The sequence below is a fragment of the Carassius auratus genome, chromosome 9 (assembly GCF_003368295.1).
Source record: "Carassius auratus strain Wakin chromosome 9, ASM336829v1, whole genome shotgun sequence".
Lineage (NCBI taxonomy): Eukaryota > Metazoa > Chordata > Actinopteri > Cypriniformes > Cyprinidae > Carassius > Carassius auratus.
Genome location: NC_039251.1, coordinates 15,563,708 through 15,582,976, shown reverse-complemented (window position 1 = coordinate 15,582,976; position 19,269 = coordinate 15,563,708). Strand labels below are relative to the sequence as shown.

Below are 19,269 nucleotides of genomic sequence, written 5' to 3'. Positions count from 1 at the left end.
GCTAGACCACCTGTAATGTCATTATTACTGTTTGTTAGTAATGCCAATTTGACCATTTTCTTCACTACTTCAGTGTATGAATGTATATTCAAAAATCTATTGTTGAAATAAAAAGTTGAATCACATTTTAATCTTTTGTGGTTTATGAAACAATGGGTCTGAGCTCATGAAAAATGTGTTAATGTTATATTTAAAAGAAGCAGTCTTGGTTCAGAGTGTTAGATGGATATTTCAAGAAAAAATATTTGTAAAGATCCTCTATATTCACACACACTCACATTACCCAAAACTGTGTTAAATACTTTAATCGAGCAAATTTAAAGAAATCTGACGTATATAAACACAGTAAAGCAGAGAACACAAAGAGCTCGCTAACATTACAGCAGTTCTGTTTGCAAAAAAAAAAAAAATCCAGAGACTGACACACACAAAACTCTTTACAATCATGCGGGACAATACAATACGATTGTGATGTTAAAAATAAAACTGTGGTTCAGAACAACACGCACAAATCATGGAAAGATAAAAAGAAAACATTTTAATTCTGCTTCAACTAAGGCTCAAGCTCATTTTTGTTTGGTCTGGTTTCAGAGTTGGACTACTACAGTGAAAAACCTTTTATACAGTACATATCTTCACAATGGAGTAATGTGGTGTTAAACATTTGGAGCAGTAACAAACACTATTCAACATAAACTAGAACCCCAAAACTCTAATGTAACTGTGAGCTAGTTTCACATCATGTAGATTATCATGTAGATCAATTATAAAGACAGTCATGACAACACTCAGTTCCAGTCGTGTGTGTGTTTCCCGAATCAAACCTGTTAGTCTGATGAATACCTAAAACATCTAAAACATGTGTTGGTGCAGACCAGCTAAAATGGACTAAAACATGCCCCTTTCAATGAATTCTTTCTACATGTGATCTCTGGTTTATTTACCAGTGTGATGTTTAGAGAAACAGAGAAAGGAAATAGTTCCTGTGGCATCCTTGACTTTTAATGTCTAACTTTAAGTGTAATAGATGGGTTTGTATTAAGTGTAACAGTCAGAACAGGAAATGGCAGGACTCATTTTCAAGTTGATTGAAAATTTTGTGTCTTTGTGACACTGGTAGACCAGAAAAAGCTCTAAAGTGCATCACAATCTCAGTTTAAACAGTCTCTTGACAATAATTTAATCATCTTGTACTCTATTTTGTTCATGTTTTTGCCTGTTTGACCAAACTCGAGGAATAGTCTTTATCTAAAAAACAATGAAAAAGATACACGGCTGGTGGACCGGATCGACATTAAAAGTTTTCACAATAATTTAGAAGAGAGGATTTCACTATTAGGTATTTGTTATTCTGATACATATTTCTGTTGTGGAAACATATTTCCTGTATAGAAGAGTATGTCTATAACCTATTCAAGGGGGTTTAGTGCAATCATATGGATCTTAAACGTAATCACATTACAACAAGGTCACATAGTCCCTCTAGCAAATCCACCAAAAGTGGAGAAAACAGAAAAATCTTAGCACACAGTAGATGCTAATGCTTCTGACATAAAGGCCTAATCTTTAATGTCCAGTAGAAATGTTGAAACTAACGAGTACGACAAATAAAAATGTGAACATCATCATCAGCTATATGAACAAGAGCTCTAGATGTAGGGGCAATATTTTTATGCTGTAGTTATGCTGTAAAAAGTCCTATGAACAGGCACTGTATGTTTGACCACAGTCAGAGAAAACTCTTCATCAGAAAACTGCAAAACAACATGTAAACAGATCAGTCAACTATCTCTGGCAAAAATAAATAAATAAATAAAATAAAATAGAATATATTTACAAGTCACACATTGACAATTTTTGTCTTATGTGCTCATTACATCTAAAATCCTGTTTTGCCAAATGCCGTACACACTTTTGCATTTCATAATTCAGTGATTTTTTTTAGTCAGTTTTGCTCCGTATGCAAAAGTTATGTTTGAATTTTTCTATAACCATTACAAAAGTGAGAACATCGTAGTTCTCAAATGTGTCTGTATTACAACAAAAGCCCATCTAACAAATCTGTCTGAAGTGGAGAAACAGATGTTTAGCAAATACACACATTGTAGATGCTTACGTACACCAGAGATGTCATTTGAGTCAAAGAAGATGGCCATAGGAACGGAAAACATTCTTTAATGTTGTTGTGTTTTGTCAAAATAATAAAATAATAAAAAAGTTTGGTCAAATGTTTAATACTTTTTCTTAAATGAATAGGATGTGCTCACCCTGCTCTCTTTCCCACGCGAGAGTTAGCATGAACTTACAGGAGTCTTAAAACAAAAACGGCCAAACAAACAAAATGTGAATAGTTTCATCTGCTATCTGAACAAGATGACTTAATCTAGTGGATTAATAAAAATACCATTTACAAATCAACATAATTTTTTTTAACAATTGTATTCTGAATTTTATATGCATTGTAAACATTTTCTTGCTGTACTCTCTTTCTTAGTGATTTGGTCACGTGAATACAGGAAAGGTTATGGATAAAATTTATCTACACAGGAGTGTGGAAACTTTAACATGCTCAAACTTAAACGAGTGTGCAGCTTTCGGTGGAACCGTTTAATTTTGATTGGTTGTAATAGTTTTAAGTGTAAAACAGCCAGACTTCATTTTTGTGTCGATGCTTCATGTGATCACACTTTTTGGACAGACACAAAGTTGCACTAAAAGAAATATCTCGAAGAGAAAAACTGTAACTTAATTTCTTAATTTTCATTTATTCCTATTATGATGGCACCACACAGAGATCACCTAAAAACGTACAGTCCAACAAACAAATTGTGAACGGCATCCAAAATCTTGATGTGGCTAAATCTTGAGGTGTAAGAAAAATGTCATTTACAAAACATTGTGATTCTTAGATGTGAAACACCCTCGACATAATCTGCTGGCATGCAAAAATAGTCATAAATGTTTTAGTACAGCTATCTACACAAATAGTATGAGAACTGTATATTGTGTCACTTGCATAGAAAATTCATTACCAGTTTATCAGAGTCAAAAGGAAATGATGATAGTTGAAACATCCTTAGCTTGTACATTTCTTTCATTTTGATAATCTGCTGCTGGTGCTACATTTTTTTTAGTAAACCATTTAACATTACATGATGCCTACAAAATAATCAAATAGTCAAAGTGTATGTTTTCTGTTCTAGGTAAGAACATTTACACCGAGTGTTATAGGCCGGGTAAATAATTAGAAAATAGTATTTCTGTCGAATGAGAACAGTTCAGTCATGCATTTAAGATGTAGAAATGATGTTTGCCAAACACATCCAAAGAGTTTTCTAGTCGTGTGAAAAAAGCACTTGTGTGCATAAATGATCTAAAGAAACAATGCTGGTCATCAGGTTATTTAAAAAATAATTAAGACAATAGACAGTGTGCCTTGCTTTAGTGACACACAATGTGTAATCTTTTAAACATGTTTAAAATGGAAGGTGTAATTATTTTACTGAGTTTAAGTCAAATGTATATTTGTTCATTTACAGTACACATACTATCTACAGGTTAGATTATTAAATGAAAAAATACGTACATAACACAACGTAAAAACAACAAATACGAATTTGCTCATAAATAAAATTTAGTTTACTCAGTTTTACTGTGTATGTGTGTGTGTGTGTGTGTGTGTGTGTGTTTGTGTGGTTCAGGTATACCCCATGTTATGGGGAACAATGATGGCAATATCCAAAATTCTTGGGGATTGTTTTTGTCCCCGTGAGGAAACATGTTTATAAATCATACAGAATGAAGTGTTTTTGAAAATCTTAAAATGAAAGAAATTTTCTGTAAGGGGTAGGTTTAAGTGTAAGGTTGGTGTATGGTGATGCAAAATACAATTTGTACAGTCTAAAAAAAGCATTACGTCTACGGGATGTCTCATAGAACATGGAAAACCAATTTGTGTGTGTGTGTGTGTGTGTGTTTAGAGTTGGTTTTAAAATTAACGTGAGATTTCAACTCCTTTTAAACACCACATATTATGGATAGTATTTTCTTAACATTAAGGAATGCCTGTTTGATTTTATTAATTCCAGATAACATACAATTATTTATCTCTTCAGCGGCTTGGTTAGTTGATGATTTAGATAATTGTCTCTCTCACTCTTTGAAATTCTCACCTGGAAAGACACCAGACATCGTCCTCCTTTTCAAATGTGTTTGTAGACGGGGAGCATGTGGCCTGTCGGTGCCTAGGTATCAACACCATATAGAGCAAACAAACATTGATCCTGTCAAGACGTCAAAACCCTCACTTTTGCACAGCCATTTTTTTCCCCCAGGAAGAACCCAAACACCTCCCCACTGTCTTTAGGTGTGAACAACAAGCCAGAAAGGAACTTCACAGAAACCCCCCACAGCTCTGGTTACAGATACAACCATCATAAGAAATCCCCCACTGCTCTGGTAACAGATACAACCATCATATATCCAGTAATAAACACAACACAAGTCAAATCGGAGATCTCTTTGATCTTTTGATTTACACACCTCTGCCATGTCAATCAAGGGTCACAGGACCCAGTGGCATGGCAACCGCTTTGACTGACAGGCCTTATAGTCATAAATCAATCCAAACTGACCATGCACACTTCTGACTACCTGTCAATCTACACGGACTGTACGGCCATAAATCAGGCCATAAATCAGGGTCATAAATCATCAAGACTTGAGATAAAGTGTATGATAGGACTACTGCCCACAAATCATATGAATGGACTTATTGGCAGCCAGGCTTAGTGCAACTCTAACAATCCAACAAAATCCCAAATGATGCTCAAATTATGGGTAATTCAATTCAATTCAAGTTTATTTGTATAGCGCTTTTTACAATAAAATCATTACAAAGCAACTTTACAGAAAATTACGTTTGTACAATATTTAGTAGTAGCTTAAAAGTGGTGACTGTCAGTTTGTGCGCATATGACAGGATTTTTCAGAAAATTAATACAAGACGTAGTCAACCAGACGATGAACATTATTAACAACAATTATTATAATATAATAATTGTTGTTATGATGCAGTCACACTTGTAGCAATAATAGGTAATACACATCCAGTACACTTGATTTAGTTTGTGATGAAGATGAACAACTCACTGTAGATGTACACAATGGTTCAGACATTAAACTAAATTCTTAAGTGTAAATCAATGGTTTGGAGAGAAAAATTCAACTATCCATATGAAAATTAAATTAATCGAGTGCAGCGTTAGTTCAGTCAGGCCACGGAGGCAAGGCTGTGAACAGTTAATGCGGTCAGCTATTAAATCACTCCAATCACCACCTCTCTCCTATTAGACACGGGACATATATATATATATATATATATATATATATATATATATATATATATATATATATATATATATATATATATATATATATGTGGCACTACTGCTCGGTAAGTATGCTGAATGGCTCGCAAACCCTCCCTCCCTCCCCATTATAAGCATGAGCACATTACTGCGCACCTTCTGGTTGTCGTCTTCTTTTTTTCAGATCACCAAGGCTTCCAAAATCTTAGCGGGCATGGACCTCACTGCTGAGAGACAACCATTTTCATAACCAGGCTACAGGATAGACGTCCCACTGCACCATCTACATGATTATCACTGTTTGCTTTAAAGACTTTATTAAAAGTCTTAATTGTTATGTATTTCTAAATTCATGGTTCCATGGGGTTAATGTTAAATCTCTTGTATGTTCAATTATTCTGGGAGCAAGAACCCCCATAAGGAACCATACCGTCAAAGATAAATTGTAAAAGTAAACTTGCCAAAGTGGTTCCTGTCTGAACTAAGGTTGTCAGAGCTGCTGTGCAGTGCACGACTGTCATGATATACAGTATATAGGAGTTTTTCTTCTTGCCCAGTAAGACTTGTGTTTCAGATTTTTACATGCCATGGCAACATTTTTTATCTAGCCATACTACAAAAATATGTTTGAATTTTAGCAACATATTTCATTCTTCAAGAAAAATGTATCCATTAGGCATTCACAATAGTGGATTTTTGCTAATATTTTTAAACTCATTTTGGCTGACAGCCATGCCCATAATAAATATACTTCCTTTTGTCTGGAAACAACATCAAGTTACTCCTGTGGAGCCTGTCCTCCAACAGAAAATGACCATTTAGGTCGTTTGTTCAAGCACCTTTTTACGACCTATATTTAAGTTTTAAAAGTTAAGCGGGCATAAAAATAATGACAGTATCGCGTTGCGTTTGTCATCATGAAATGACGTATAACATCATTACCAATCAAATTGCACATTTATTTAAATGCAATGTGTGGACTTTCTACACAGATCTCACAGTAATTCATACATATTTTACTAGGTGGCTTATTCGTTTCGAATGACCACACCAAACCCCACCCCTAAACCTAACCCTCACAGAAATCATGCTAAATTATGATTTATTGAGCATATACATTTTACGTGCACGTCCGTTCTCTGGGATCGAACCCATGATAGCATGATTACATATCAAGGTATAACACAATATTCTACCAACTGAGCTACACGAAATGCAAATCAGAGTGCAAATAAAAGAGTGCAAAACATTAATCGTCCCCTTGGAATTATAAGGTTCTATCGGCGTTCTGAGTAGTTTTGAGATATTGAGCTTTAAAGTTTTTGTTTTTCATAGACTTCTGTAGATAGAACCTTTTTGTTTTTTCAATAAAACTCAATTTTGACAAAAATGTCAGATAGAACCTTAAAATTCCAAGGGGACGTAATATGAAAACTACCTTTTGCCAATAGGGGTGCAATTGTAGTATACGCTCTGATGGATCGTATTTCAGGGATTTGGACAAACGACCTATACGAGCGTATTGGTTGGAGGACAGGTTGCTCCTGTGCCAAGATTGTAAACTAAATATTTTTTATTTTTGGTTAGTTTTGAGCAAAAACTTAATTGTTAGAATTAAATAAACAATAATAAGTTTGTTTTATAGAGAGAAAGCTTTGAAAATAACTATGAAAAAATCAATCACTGTTTTTTTTTCTTCTAGACAGGACAAGATGCATGGTAATCTTAAATATTTTTTGTAAATTTCACTATTTTTTGAGCTTCTTGTATTTAGGTTTTCATAATCCGTTTGAAAATATATATATTACACATGAATAAATCATAAACATGACCAATGAACACAAGACAGTAAAACACACCAGTTCCATCGAATGTTTACAATCTCATATTTAACCCTCACTGTTGAACCCTTTCCACCTGACTTACAAGGCAATGGAAGCTCACAAAACCACCTCAGCAGGAACGTGGACTACACTGGGACACAGAGCATGTTGTCCATCAAGATGCTTGCTCAATGAACACAGATCTTACTCTGATTTATAATGCCTCCCAGTCCCATTAAACAGTACGAGCCTCATTATTCTCCCTCTCCCTCCTCTCTCTCCTGTCTTACAGTGAAGAAATGCATGTACCTTGTTCCATTTGCCTCTCTGTCTCCAACTGACACTCCATTATCCTCCAGCCCTGGAGTATTTATACCATTCCTTCACATCCCTTTCTCTGTAGCCATCTATATTAGATAATTTCTCTCTCTTCCTCCCCCACTTTCCTTCAAACTATACCAGCTCAGTCCATGATGCATCTTCTTTTCATGTAGAATTTATGTGACCATCCTGTTACATGTATCTCCTTATTTTACCCTCTCTCAGATCCATTATTTAAGGGTTTCTATAACACATTGATTCTTTCTCTATGTAATAAGTAAAAGAGTTTGCATCAGACTTGGGGAATATGTGAATGATTTGCACTGTGCTTTTGTGATGTGGGCGCAACATAACAGTTTCAGTGTGACATGAGTTGTGATGGACTCCTGCACTGCCCACGATGGAAAGGAACTTCACGGATCTAAAATTGGTTTACAGATAAACCAGAAATCTCAGCAATTTTCAGTTGAGCTTGTAACGGGGCTACAGTATGAGCAACTTTCTCCCATTTTCTGTCCTCCTCATATCATCACTTCCCACTCGGCCCCAAACAGAGTTTCCAATAACCTTATTAATCATATTGTCACTACTCAGTAAAGTACCATAGGAAATTATTAATGGTAATTAGCAATAAAAATCCACTTGAAATCACCGTCTTCAAGTCCTGTCACGACCTTCCTCCCACTGAACATGAAATGTTTTAACAACAATTAAACTGTGAGCTAATCATATATTCAGTCCCAAAAATATATTTCATGAAATTCTTTCTCATCAGCAGCCGAATCATCTGAATCAGACACCTGTGGAGTAAACATCACTGGATAATTTATAATTAGTTATTTAAGCGACTTTGTGTTTTAATTTATCACTGTTGTAAATAACTCCAAGTCATAAATACACAGTAACCATACGCAAAATACTCTCAAACAGTGTCCAAAAGTAATTGCATTCCACTGACAAATTTACATTTCACATTACTAGAATTTTAGTGAGATCTTATGTAGAAATGTATGCAATAGTTGAACTCAAAGCAAAGTACAGTTGCAATATTATGTGAAATTATCCAGATCTGCAACCCTCTCAGTCCACACTTGGCACTATAACTGTGACATGCTTTTCCATGAGGCCATTTCTAAACAACATTACAGTGAGAGATGTTATTATGGGGTACTACGTCTAAGAACATAGATGGACATCTAATAATTATAGAAACAACAACAGTTGTATTCCTTTTTTCATATACACAGTGGCAACTGGTTAAATCTGGTGTTAGCTAGCTAGTTCCACATGTCTAGCTGGCTAGTCAGCCAACTGTGTTTTGCTATGTAGTGAAGATCACGAGTCACTCATGATCAATGCGCCAGTGAGAAACTGTTTCACACAAATACACACACGCACATTTGTTTCACATCATAGTAAAGACCTCCCTTTGAATTTGTGTTTAAACTAAACTGCTACTACGGATTAACCCAAACAAACCCTAACCTTAATTTTGGCATCCGGCAGGCTGGTATCCCTCTTAATACAGGAATGATATGCTCATTTTTTCGAATACCTGTCAAAAGTCTAGTGGACGAGCTGTAGTCTGTCCAAACTTTTGTATTAAACACCATCGTACAGTGAGTTACAATAGTCTAATCTTCAGAAAATAAAAGCATTGATAACCTTTTCCTGGTCCTTCTGAGATAAAAAAGGCTAAATTTTAGAGATTAGTCTAAATTGAAAAACAAAAATTTTGACAACTTAATTTATTTGTTTAACAAATTTCAGTGCACCATCACAAACTATACCTATGTATTTTACTTGTTATGTCTGTTAAGGGGATAGTATGCCCAAATAAATTTTGGATGTGTCAACAGACTCAGAAGGGCCAAATTAAACCAATTCAGTTTTTGATTAATTTAAACATAGCAAGTTAGCAGACATCCACACCTTAATCTTGCCAAAACATTCCACCAGTCTTTCTACAGCGATATAGGCAGTTGACTTCAGATAGATACAACTGGGTGTCGTCTGCATAACAGTGAAATAACACACTATATTTAATCAAGATCTGACCTAACGGGAGCATATACAGTGAAAAAAAGACTGTTGCTAAAACACATCCTTGTGGGATACCGCAAGATAAAGGTACTGGGGTCAACATACATTCTCCCATCTGAACAGAGAAACTTCTGTTTTGAAAACAAGACTTAATACAATTCAAGGCATTACCTTGAATACCTACACAAGTATCTAAACATGAGATCAGAATCTAATGGTTGATTGTATTGAATGCCACTGTAAGATCTAAAAGCATGTCACTAGAGTCAGTTGCCATAAAAATATAATTAAAACTCTTAATAATTCAGTAAGGAAGGACTCAAGTTGATAAAAACTTGAAACTTGTCTCCAAAACCTTTGCTAAAAATAGTTGCACCACTCTTTTCAAGGTTTTATTTCTTCAATAAAGGTTGCACTATTCCAGAAAGTAAACTCTTATTAATTATTGATAATACAAATGGATCAATCGACTCAATAACTTGCTTTTGTAGCTTTGTTGGAACAATATTCTGAGGAGAGGATGTCAACTTAAGCTTGAGTACAATGTCTAAAAGCATGGATAAAGAAATAGGCTCAAAATCAGACAACACAGCATGAGTTACAGGTATTTCCGTAAGCATAAATAAACACTGTTGTATATTCTTTCGGATGTCTGATACATGCCCAACAAAAAAATCTAAAAGGCTTTCACACTAACCCATAGACATATCTCCGGGCACCTCCAATCTAGGATTTAAGAATTAATCAATTGTTCAGATTGTTTGGATTTTGACGATTATTCTCAATAACATCTCAAAGTATCTAGACCTGCCCATTTTCAAAGATTGACTGTTAAAAATTTGCTTAAGGAGTATTTGACACAATATCTAAATCTAGGTACTGCAGGTTTTTCAGGTATTACTATTAACACAAGTGCACAGAGCAAAGAATAAATAAATGCAACATTTAACATTGAACATTTAAAAAGGTTTCTGCTCATTTTTATTTCTGACTAGATACTAATCAACATTTGTTCACAAAGCTGACACTTCAAAGTTTACTGTTCAGGAATCAGAATTACTCAGACTGTTATGATAATAGAGACATATTTAAAAAAAAAAAAAACATTATAAAATAATTTATTGCCTACAATTCAATCAGAAGATTTTGTATTCATCATCTGAGTATGCACTAGTCTCCCGAAACATGGTGTGGAAGAACACAACCAAATTAGCACACTAATTGTGAAAGGGATAAAGAGAGAGGGAGCGGTGCACTACTGTCCAGCCCAGTCCATTGCAGTAATATCTCAGGCTTTTATCGGGACAGCAGACAGGCTCACACAGAGAGCTGATATGCAGGAGAAAGAGACAGCAGCTGTGATGAATGAAGAACCTGTGGAAAGTGGCAGGCTGGGAATGGGAGGTCAGTGGGGGGCACAGATGTACCAAAATCCCAAACTTTCATAAACGTAAGAGAATTAAATGGTATGGCTGGGTCACAGTGGTCACAGTCCAGTCAGAGCCAACAGCAGCGCTACCATTTACACCCGTCACGATCATCAGGCAGTTTCGTTAACACACGTTCAGCTTCTTGTCACAGTTTGAAGTATGATAAGATATTGTGTAATATTTCTGTCTCAACTTCTCCAAAGATAGTCTCTGCGGTCTGCCTTGCAGCCAACAGAAAGATCTCTGACAAAGTGGATGAGAGTGGCAGCTAAAGATGTCACATTATCAAACTGTAAGGAAGAGGCTGGAGGAGACCTGATAGACTCATTTCACTGACAGAAACAGGCCTATCTCATGACACCCTCAGTCAAAAGTAAGAAGAAAAAAGAAAGAGACAAATTGCAACATAAGTATATTTATGCATGGTTGTGGAGGGTCAACTTAATAATATCTTAGCTTACTAAAACTTTTTTTTGTTGTTGTTGTTTTTCTGTTTCAAGCAGTGTATATTTATTTCACCCCCATACTAACAGATAACAATATTCACACTGTGTGTGTGAGAGAACCGGAGGTGTAAGCAGAGTTACAACACTGAGTCTTTTTTTTGTTGTGTGTAGCGTGCTGAAGGGCAGTACAAAACAGAAAATGTATTATGAACCTATGATAATTTGCAATAAGTTTAATTAATAACATAAACATGCATTTTGCTTTAAAACAATCTGGTTTGTAATACTACACACTAATACTACACACTTAACAAACACACTATAATCAGTCTTGTGATGCCCTATAGATCCATATTAACTGAGGGAATCAAAATGCTTCAATTCTCTCTACATTGTTTTAATAAATTATTTTTAATTCATAATATACTTAAAGTGTACCCAGAACTATTTTAAGCACATCTTATCTAATTCATACACATCCGTTTCTGTGACCAGTGACTCAGTAAAAACAGTATTTATATGAATATGTCACAAAAAAACTTATGAAAGCTGGTGGTGAAAACCTGTTATTTAGAATTATGTATTTACTGCTATAATATATTTATAATTATTTTGGTATTTTCAGTTTTTATGTGCTTTTGTCAATTTCATTATTCATTTTTTATATATATTTATATTAAGCTTTAATTAATTTTTATTTCAGTTTCAGTAATTTTAGTACATCAACTTAAGTTCAAACTTACATTTTAGCTGGAAGGACAAGTCTTTCTTATGTTTATGTAATATTCAAATTTAATTTGAATATTTAAATACATAATTGAAAACGATTTTTATATTTTTAGTTTACAATAACAACAATGGACCAGTTGCATGGCCTAAAATATGCACTTTACCTAAAAGTCACATGCATTTTACCCTAAAAATTTACCCTGTACATTTACCCTTAAAAAGAAAACACTCATTTGAATATCTATGCACACCAGTAGAGTCCATTTTCATAATCTCATCTAGGGGTTCCACAAACCTATGGTGCAGCTTTGTTTTAAATGTCTGGCCTCAGAAGGAACAATGGAACAAATCAGAAAGAGAAGAAACAGCCAAACATCTCACACACACTAAAACATACCAGTTGTGCAGAAACGTCATCTGATTAATAGATGAACTGAGGGCATTTAGGTATGGATCTTCTTCTGGGTCTGTGTGGGTATTGCTGTCTGGGTAAAGATTAATTTTTTCCTATTGATTTCACAGAAGCAGAATCAGAGTAGCGTGTCCAGGTCTAAAGAGGAGACAGGAGCATTTAACCAGCATCTCTGAAGACAACATTGTGCTCACTTCCATGGCTGTTAGACCTTTTTGATGCATTTACTTGACATGCCTTTTAGAATTTTCTTTTCTGACGTCAAACAAAACTCGATGACTCTCTAAGTGCAAGCAACCACAAAGCGATCTTTATGATGTTCACGGCTGTAATTACATACAGCTACATTTCTCACTTTTACATTAGTAAAGTGTGTGACTAAACTATGTGATTTAGCATAATATCCGTAATGGTCCAAACCAATGTAATGGATGGTGAAACAGCACAGGGAAAGAGCACTGCCGAAATTAAACGATGCTAAATTGTCATGCTTAAAACAAACTCAAAACACAAATACCCCATTGTGCACAATAACTTCTTTGCAGCTGAATCATTCTAAACAGTTTCTTTATGAAACACGTCACAAAAGTTCTTTAAAAAAAATTTAATAATGTATAAATACACATGCAGACATATTTTTTTTTAAATGGTATCATGCAACATCCAATTACATATCTACAACAGGTTTGATGCCGTAAAGTATACAATTTAAAGAATAAATTTAGCCTTTTACCATTCCTTTAGTAACTCTCTGAGCTGAAAAAAAAAACATGAGCAAAATTTTTCCCTCTCTCTCTCTCTCTCTCTTCGCTCTTCTCCTGGGGCCTACATGCTCAAAAAAATCCTGGGAGTATTTACAGAGGGGTTGGATGTCATGGCAACAGGAGGGTTTGGTTCAAAATTGCAAAGCAATGACATGGAAAAGCCAGGCAAGACCTGCTCTGATTCCCAGCTAAAGGGAAACCTACTGCCCTTCAATCCAGTCTGAATGTCTATTAATGTAACTGAACATCAACCAACAGAGCGCTAACAAAGTGGTGGAGAAAAGATGAAAAAGAGCTAAAGTAGCCTTTTTAGAAAATATCACATTAAATAGATTTCTAAAATAAATATATTTCAAACAATACTTTATATTTATGAATTCAGAAAAACAAACAAAAAACATATGTAATGCAATAATATTATATAAAATAAATATAATTTATATTATGCATCTAATATTGTGTATAATTAATATTATGCAATTCTTCATATTATTATTATTATTATTACAACTTACATAAAATGGGAAGAACTTAAAATGAAAATAAAATATGAAAAAAGATCTATAAAATGTCTTATAGAAAAATATATAATTATGTTCACACTAAACTTGTTACATTTATTGGGCACACTTTATTTTAAGGTCCAGTTCTCGGAATTAACAAACCATTAACTCCTCAATAAGCTCCTAATTTAATATTAGGAGCATTAATAGTTATTAACGTAGTTAAATTTAGGCATTGGGTAGGATTAGAGATGTAGAATATGATCATGCAGAATATGTGCTTTATAAGCACTAATAAACAGCCAATATCTTCATAAAAGGCATGCTAATAAGCAGTTATTACTGTTATTACTTTTTGTTGGAATGACATTACAGTAGTTGATCATAATGTGGAAACAGGAAGAGGAAATACACTAAGGTACAGAAAACCACAGCACTATTGTATTTTTTTTTTTTTTAATTACATCTACATATAGCAGACACTTTTATCTAAAGAGAATTATAAATGAGGACATCAGAAGCAATCAAAACCAACAAAAGAGCAATAATATGCAAGTGCTATGACAAGTCTTAGGTAGCTTAACACAGTACACGTAGCAAGATGTATTTAATATATATAAAACAGATATATAATCAAGCAGATAGAATAGTAAAAAAAACAGGGATCGCCAGTGTTAGAGGGTCTCTTTATAATAAATAAAAAGAAAATCAGTAGATAGAATACAAAAAGGATGGAGAAAGTGATAGAGGCCTTTAAAAAAAAAAGAAAACAAGCAGTTAGAAAAAACAAATAGAGAGTGAAATAGACAACAGAAGATAAAACAACATGCTCCCTTTTTAATTGTTTTAAAAACTTTCGCACTGCCACAGACTCTCCGAGTGTGCTTCCATTGAGGACACTGATAAATTACTGTGCTTCTCCAACCGACAGAAACATATTCATCTACCCAAGACCGGCATGGTAAAGATGAGAGACAAGCCAAAGGCAACAGTATGATCAGTGAGTGTTTATTCAGGCTCTCCTTTATTGTGGACTTAAGATGCTCCATGACTGACAGCCGTTTTTGACCTTGGGTAGAGTGTCACGAGCAATCTTTTCTCCGTTTTGTTATCTTTGTGTCTTTTTCTAATGACTGAGAGCTAATTACGTGCAAACATTCGGCTTTAACAAATACTCAGCCCTCTATGAAGACTGACAACATGAATTGTGTCCTCAAGCAGCAACGGCGAAAAAGCTCTCTCACACACATAGCTCACGCTGTTCCTGCACCACAGATCCTGTTGAGACATGAAGACCCCATTTCTTTGGTGATTACATGATGAGCCGTAATTAAGCGAGGCGATTGGAGATTTACCAGCATCTCCCAAGCACAAGACAGCACAGGTTTGTGAAGAGAATTAATCATCCCACACATCAAAATTGATTACATTTCCTCACAATAAAGAATGTGGGCCGCTTTAGGGCATCACAGAAGATGCCAAACAAACCTAGTCAAATTGTCAACCCCACCCCCCGTATCAACAGAATCCATCATCCCATGCCATTGATTTCTTTGCTGAGTGTGAAATATAAACACTATCTGCACTCATGCTCTGACATGACAGACTAACTATGGCAATGCAGACCATAACAAAGTACTGAGCAGGCAACATCCTGCATGTGAACTCTACAAAGCACAGGAAATACCTAAAATAATCTTCGGTGAGATGATGAAGACTGAAAATCAAAGTAAAGAAAAAGCGCGCCAATTAATGCAACTTCACAAGTTCAAAAGCTAGATAAACATGCATGTTTTGGTGCCTGATATGCAGTGTTGACATAAGAGAACACACCGTTAGAGGAAAACAAGGGTCACTTACTCGGCATACAGCACTTTGTGGTACGTGAGCGAGCGGAGAACAGAAAGAGGGACACAACGTACTCTACCTCTGCTTGTTCAGGTGATGGTGTCCGTCAAATCCTGGCTGATCTGAGTGCTGTCACGGTCACAGCATGGATCAGGGCTCACAAGCAAAATGCTACAGGCAGTGCTGGAACCAGCTCAGTCAGCGGCAGAAACATCTCTCCCCTCCTGCATGAATTAATTAAGTCTTCTCTCTCTCGCTCTCTCTCTCCCTCCCGCCTGTGGTTATCCTTGTTATACGCAACGCTCTGCTTCGGCTGTAGCAGATGAAAATGTCCATGCACTTTCTTTTCTGACAGCCTGTTTACAGAGCGCCCTGCTGTCGCTCTGCACTCTCTCTCTCTCTCTCTCTCTCTCTCATCAACAGGGTAAAATGCTTCTCATAGGGCCAGCCCTCCCCCTTGTGAACAACTCTAACCACCACAGTTAGTGCCCCTCTCCAGGCTTGTATAAAACGTGCTATAATGTAGAATAATAAAATCTTAAATCATTTGTTATTATGTTGTTTTTGGAAAGAAAACGGAATAATGAAAAAAACATTTGCATTATTTACAACATCTTTAAAAATGGCTATAAAAGCCATTAAAACAGCCTTTATTGACTTTGACAATACATTTCTACTTCGTTCTATACACTACTGTTTTATTAGTTTTTTGTGAAAGAAATGCATAATTTTCTTCTACTATATTCATGGTTTAAAAAAATATATTAAATCAACAGGACTGTTCTGAACACTTACAATAATAAAAATGTTTCTTTTCTTGAGAATCAGATTAGCTTATTAGAATGATTTCTGAAGTGACACTGAAGACTGGGTTAATATCTGCTGAAATTACTTTTTTTATTTTTTTCAAAAAACGCACAAATATATTTTTTTTAATCATCCCTTTTTCAGCTAAAATGAATTTGAGATCAAACTGTTTTTGGTAGACCCTCTGCAGTACTGCCGGGGAACCCATTTGCTTGGATCCTGTTTAATATTCTGATACAGTCTAGTGGTAATGAAAACATTTCCAAAACAGTTTTATTTTAAAACAGCACTGGGTAGACTGCTGTGTTGCTCTTTTCTATTTTTATAAGAAAATAACATGCTACATAACTCTGCTCATTCTGCAGAGCCAAATAAAACAAAATATCATCATGCTGGTATTATCTGCTACAAGCTAAAAGTTTATAGTCATTTAAGAAGATCAACTGCACAACTATAATTACAGCCTACTTTACCACTGTAACTATTGGTGGGCAAGCATCATGTGGCTGGTGCTCACAGTATCATTCCACTTCATTCAGACCCATTGTTCACAAACAGAATGAGATCACAATGCAGCACAACAGCACTAAACAAGCCATCATGCTTAATGAAAGCAAAAATCATAAAGAGAGTTTTGTGTCTTTTAGTCTATGTCTGCTAGCTTTGAGGTCATCTGCTTACTACAGTACAAAACGCTGACAAACACTTAACAAATATATGCATTTAAAATGTACAATCATTCTCATCAGGAAAATAAATCAAAAATAAAATGACTCTCCAAAAAAAAAAAAAGAATGTCTCACCCACTAATACCTCCCGCACTCAACTAGCAAAGGGGAAAACATTGTTTTATGGGGCTAACATAACTAAAGACCACAAACTACAGAAAAAGATAAAAAAAAGGGGTGAGCCCTTTGACAAACTTCCTGTTTCAAAAGGAAATATGTCAACACAGAAAGAGACAACAGTGTTTGTTGAGTGAATTCATATGTGCTTTAAGAAAAGTTTTCAGTTAAGCTAGTTGAGCCAAGAAGCTTTTATCCTGGATAAATTTAAGCAGAAAGAAAATGTTTATTTAATAAATAAAAAAAATATAGATAGTACATTCATAGATTTAAAAACGCACTCTAAAAAATAAAGGTTCTTTATTGGCAGTGAACCTTCAACATCCATGGAACTTTTTTTTTTGTTGTTGTTTATTAAAATGTCCTTTACACTAATAATAATTTATAAAAAAAATAAAAAAAATAATAGTAGTTCTTTAAAGAACTGTATACTGAAAGGTTCTTTGGGAAACCAAAAGTGGTTCTTTTTTGGCACTGCAGTGAAACCCCTTTCGGAACCTTTATTTTTAACACGAGTGAACTGAGGAAACTGAATAGATCTTTGTTGATGTCACATTGCGATGATATAATGGTTCCTAAAAGGATGATGGGATAAGACCAGTGCTTATCAACCGAATAGGGAATTAGCTGTAGCACCATCGCTCCTTCACTTAATTTGAGAAGCAGACAAAGGGACAGAAATAGCTCTGGAGCGCTCCTCCCCTGCTCCTATGATCGAAAGCAGACTGTTTTTGTCTGGCCTGACTTTCACCTAGGTATGCCATCCCCTTTTCATTTTTATATCTTTTAAAAAAGAGGGCAATCATGAATTTGCTTTTAAAGCCGTTTTTAGGTAAGTGGTTTCAATCAGAGGACCCTGACGCCTCCAGCTTGTTGAGATTCTGAAGTTGAAGGACACTGAGAGAACAGATCACATACTCTTATTATAGACAAAAAAGAAAAATAACGATACTAAATGATAAGACGGCCCTTATTTCAGAATGGTAAGCTGGCCGTCTTTTGCAAACAGTAATCAGTGTTTAGGAAATGTGTAGGAGTGTCAACATGAGGCATCTGCGTTTCCCAGAACAGTGTGTTTAGGGTAACAGAGAAGATCCGTACCAACTACGTGCCTCTTGCAACTGTGCTGTTTTGTTCAGCATTATAAAAACCCACAAGGCATTGAGACTTCACATGGTGAAATAGACACACAATATGTTTAAAAAGGCAAGAGAAATGCACTTTATTTGTATTTTTTTTACATAGGTCTACAGGGCTGCGTAAGCGGTCTGTTCTTTCTCTCTGAATTTCTCTAGTGCCGTCTCTTTCTGAGGGGGACTTTCCCCTTCGCTGTTAGAGATGGAGGCGTTGCCTTGTGCCAGCAGAGCATATGCTTTCACTTCCTGTCACTATCTTATTGTCCTCTTTGTTTGAAGATATAAGCAAACACTGGTTATGAACTAATGTGGAGTTGATTATGAATGACAAGACTTCATGGTTGTCATAATGGACCTCTTTCCTTCTTTCTTTCAATTACATTTCTATTGATTTCATGCTAATTTCATCATTACGATTTTTTGGCCACTACAATTGTGTAGTTCAAATCTTGTGAGAGCCCTAACACTGCTCACATCAAGTTTTAGCAAATTTCTAAATATACATTTTCATACTGTACATTGCAATGTTTTCATGCATAAATAAACTTATAGCATTCATTCTGGACAACATATAGCAAAATGTGAATATTAACCACTTAATGCTTTGGGCCATAATATGAATTTAAATGAATTCATAAAAACCTATCTATAATTGAGGTCAAAATTACTTTACCAAAATATGAGGGATTATACAAAATGCAGGTTATTTTTTATTTAGTACTGACCTGAATAATATATTCCATATACAAAAAGACATTTCCATATAGTCTGCAAAATAAAATAATAGTAATAC

The 19,269-nt window shown here is 35.1% G+C and overlaps 1 protein-coding gene across 4 annotated transcripts in view; it reads right to left on the bottom strand.

The window, feature by feature from the left end:
• LOC113108490 (diacylglycerol kinase gamma-like) overlaps positions 1–19,269 on the bottom strand; it is a 118,770-nt gene that overhangs the window by 88,366 nt on the left and 11,135 nt on the right. Inside the window, exon 1 of one of the 4 annotated variants that reach the window (XM_026271657.1) lies at positions 15,701–16,153. The exons of 1 other annotated variant lie outside the window; for it this stretch is intronic. The gene's annotated coding sequence lies outside the window, so the exon portion shown is untranslated. Of the gene's footprint in view, positions 1–15,700; positions 16,154–19,269 lie in introns of those variants that run through there. 2 more of the 4 variants (XM_026271658.1, XM_026271656.1) reach the window with 2 other exon arrangements.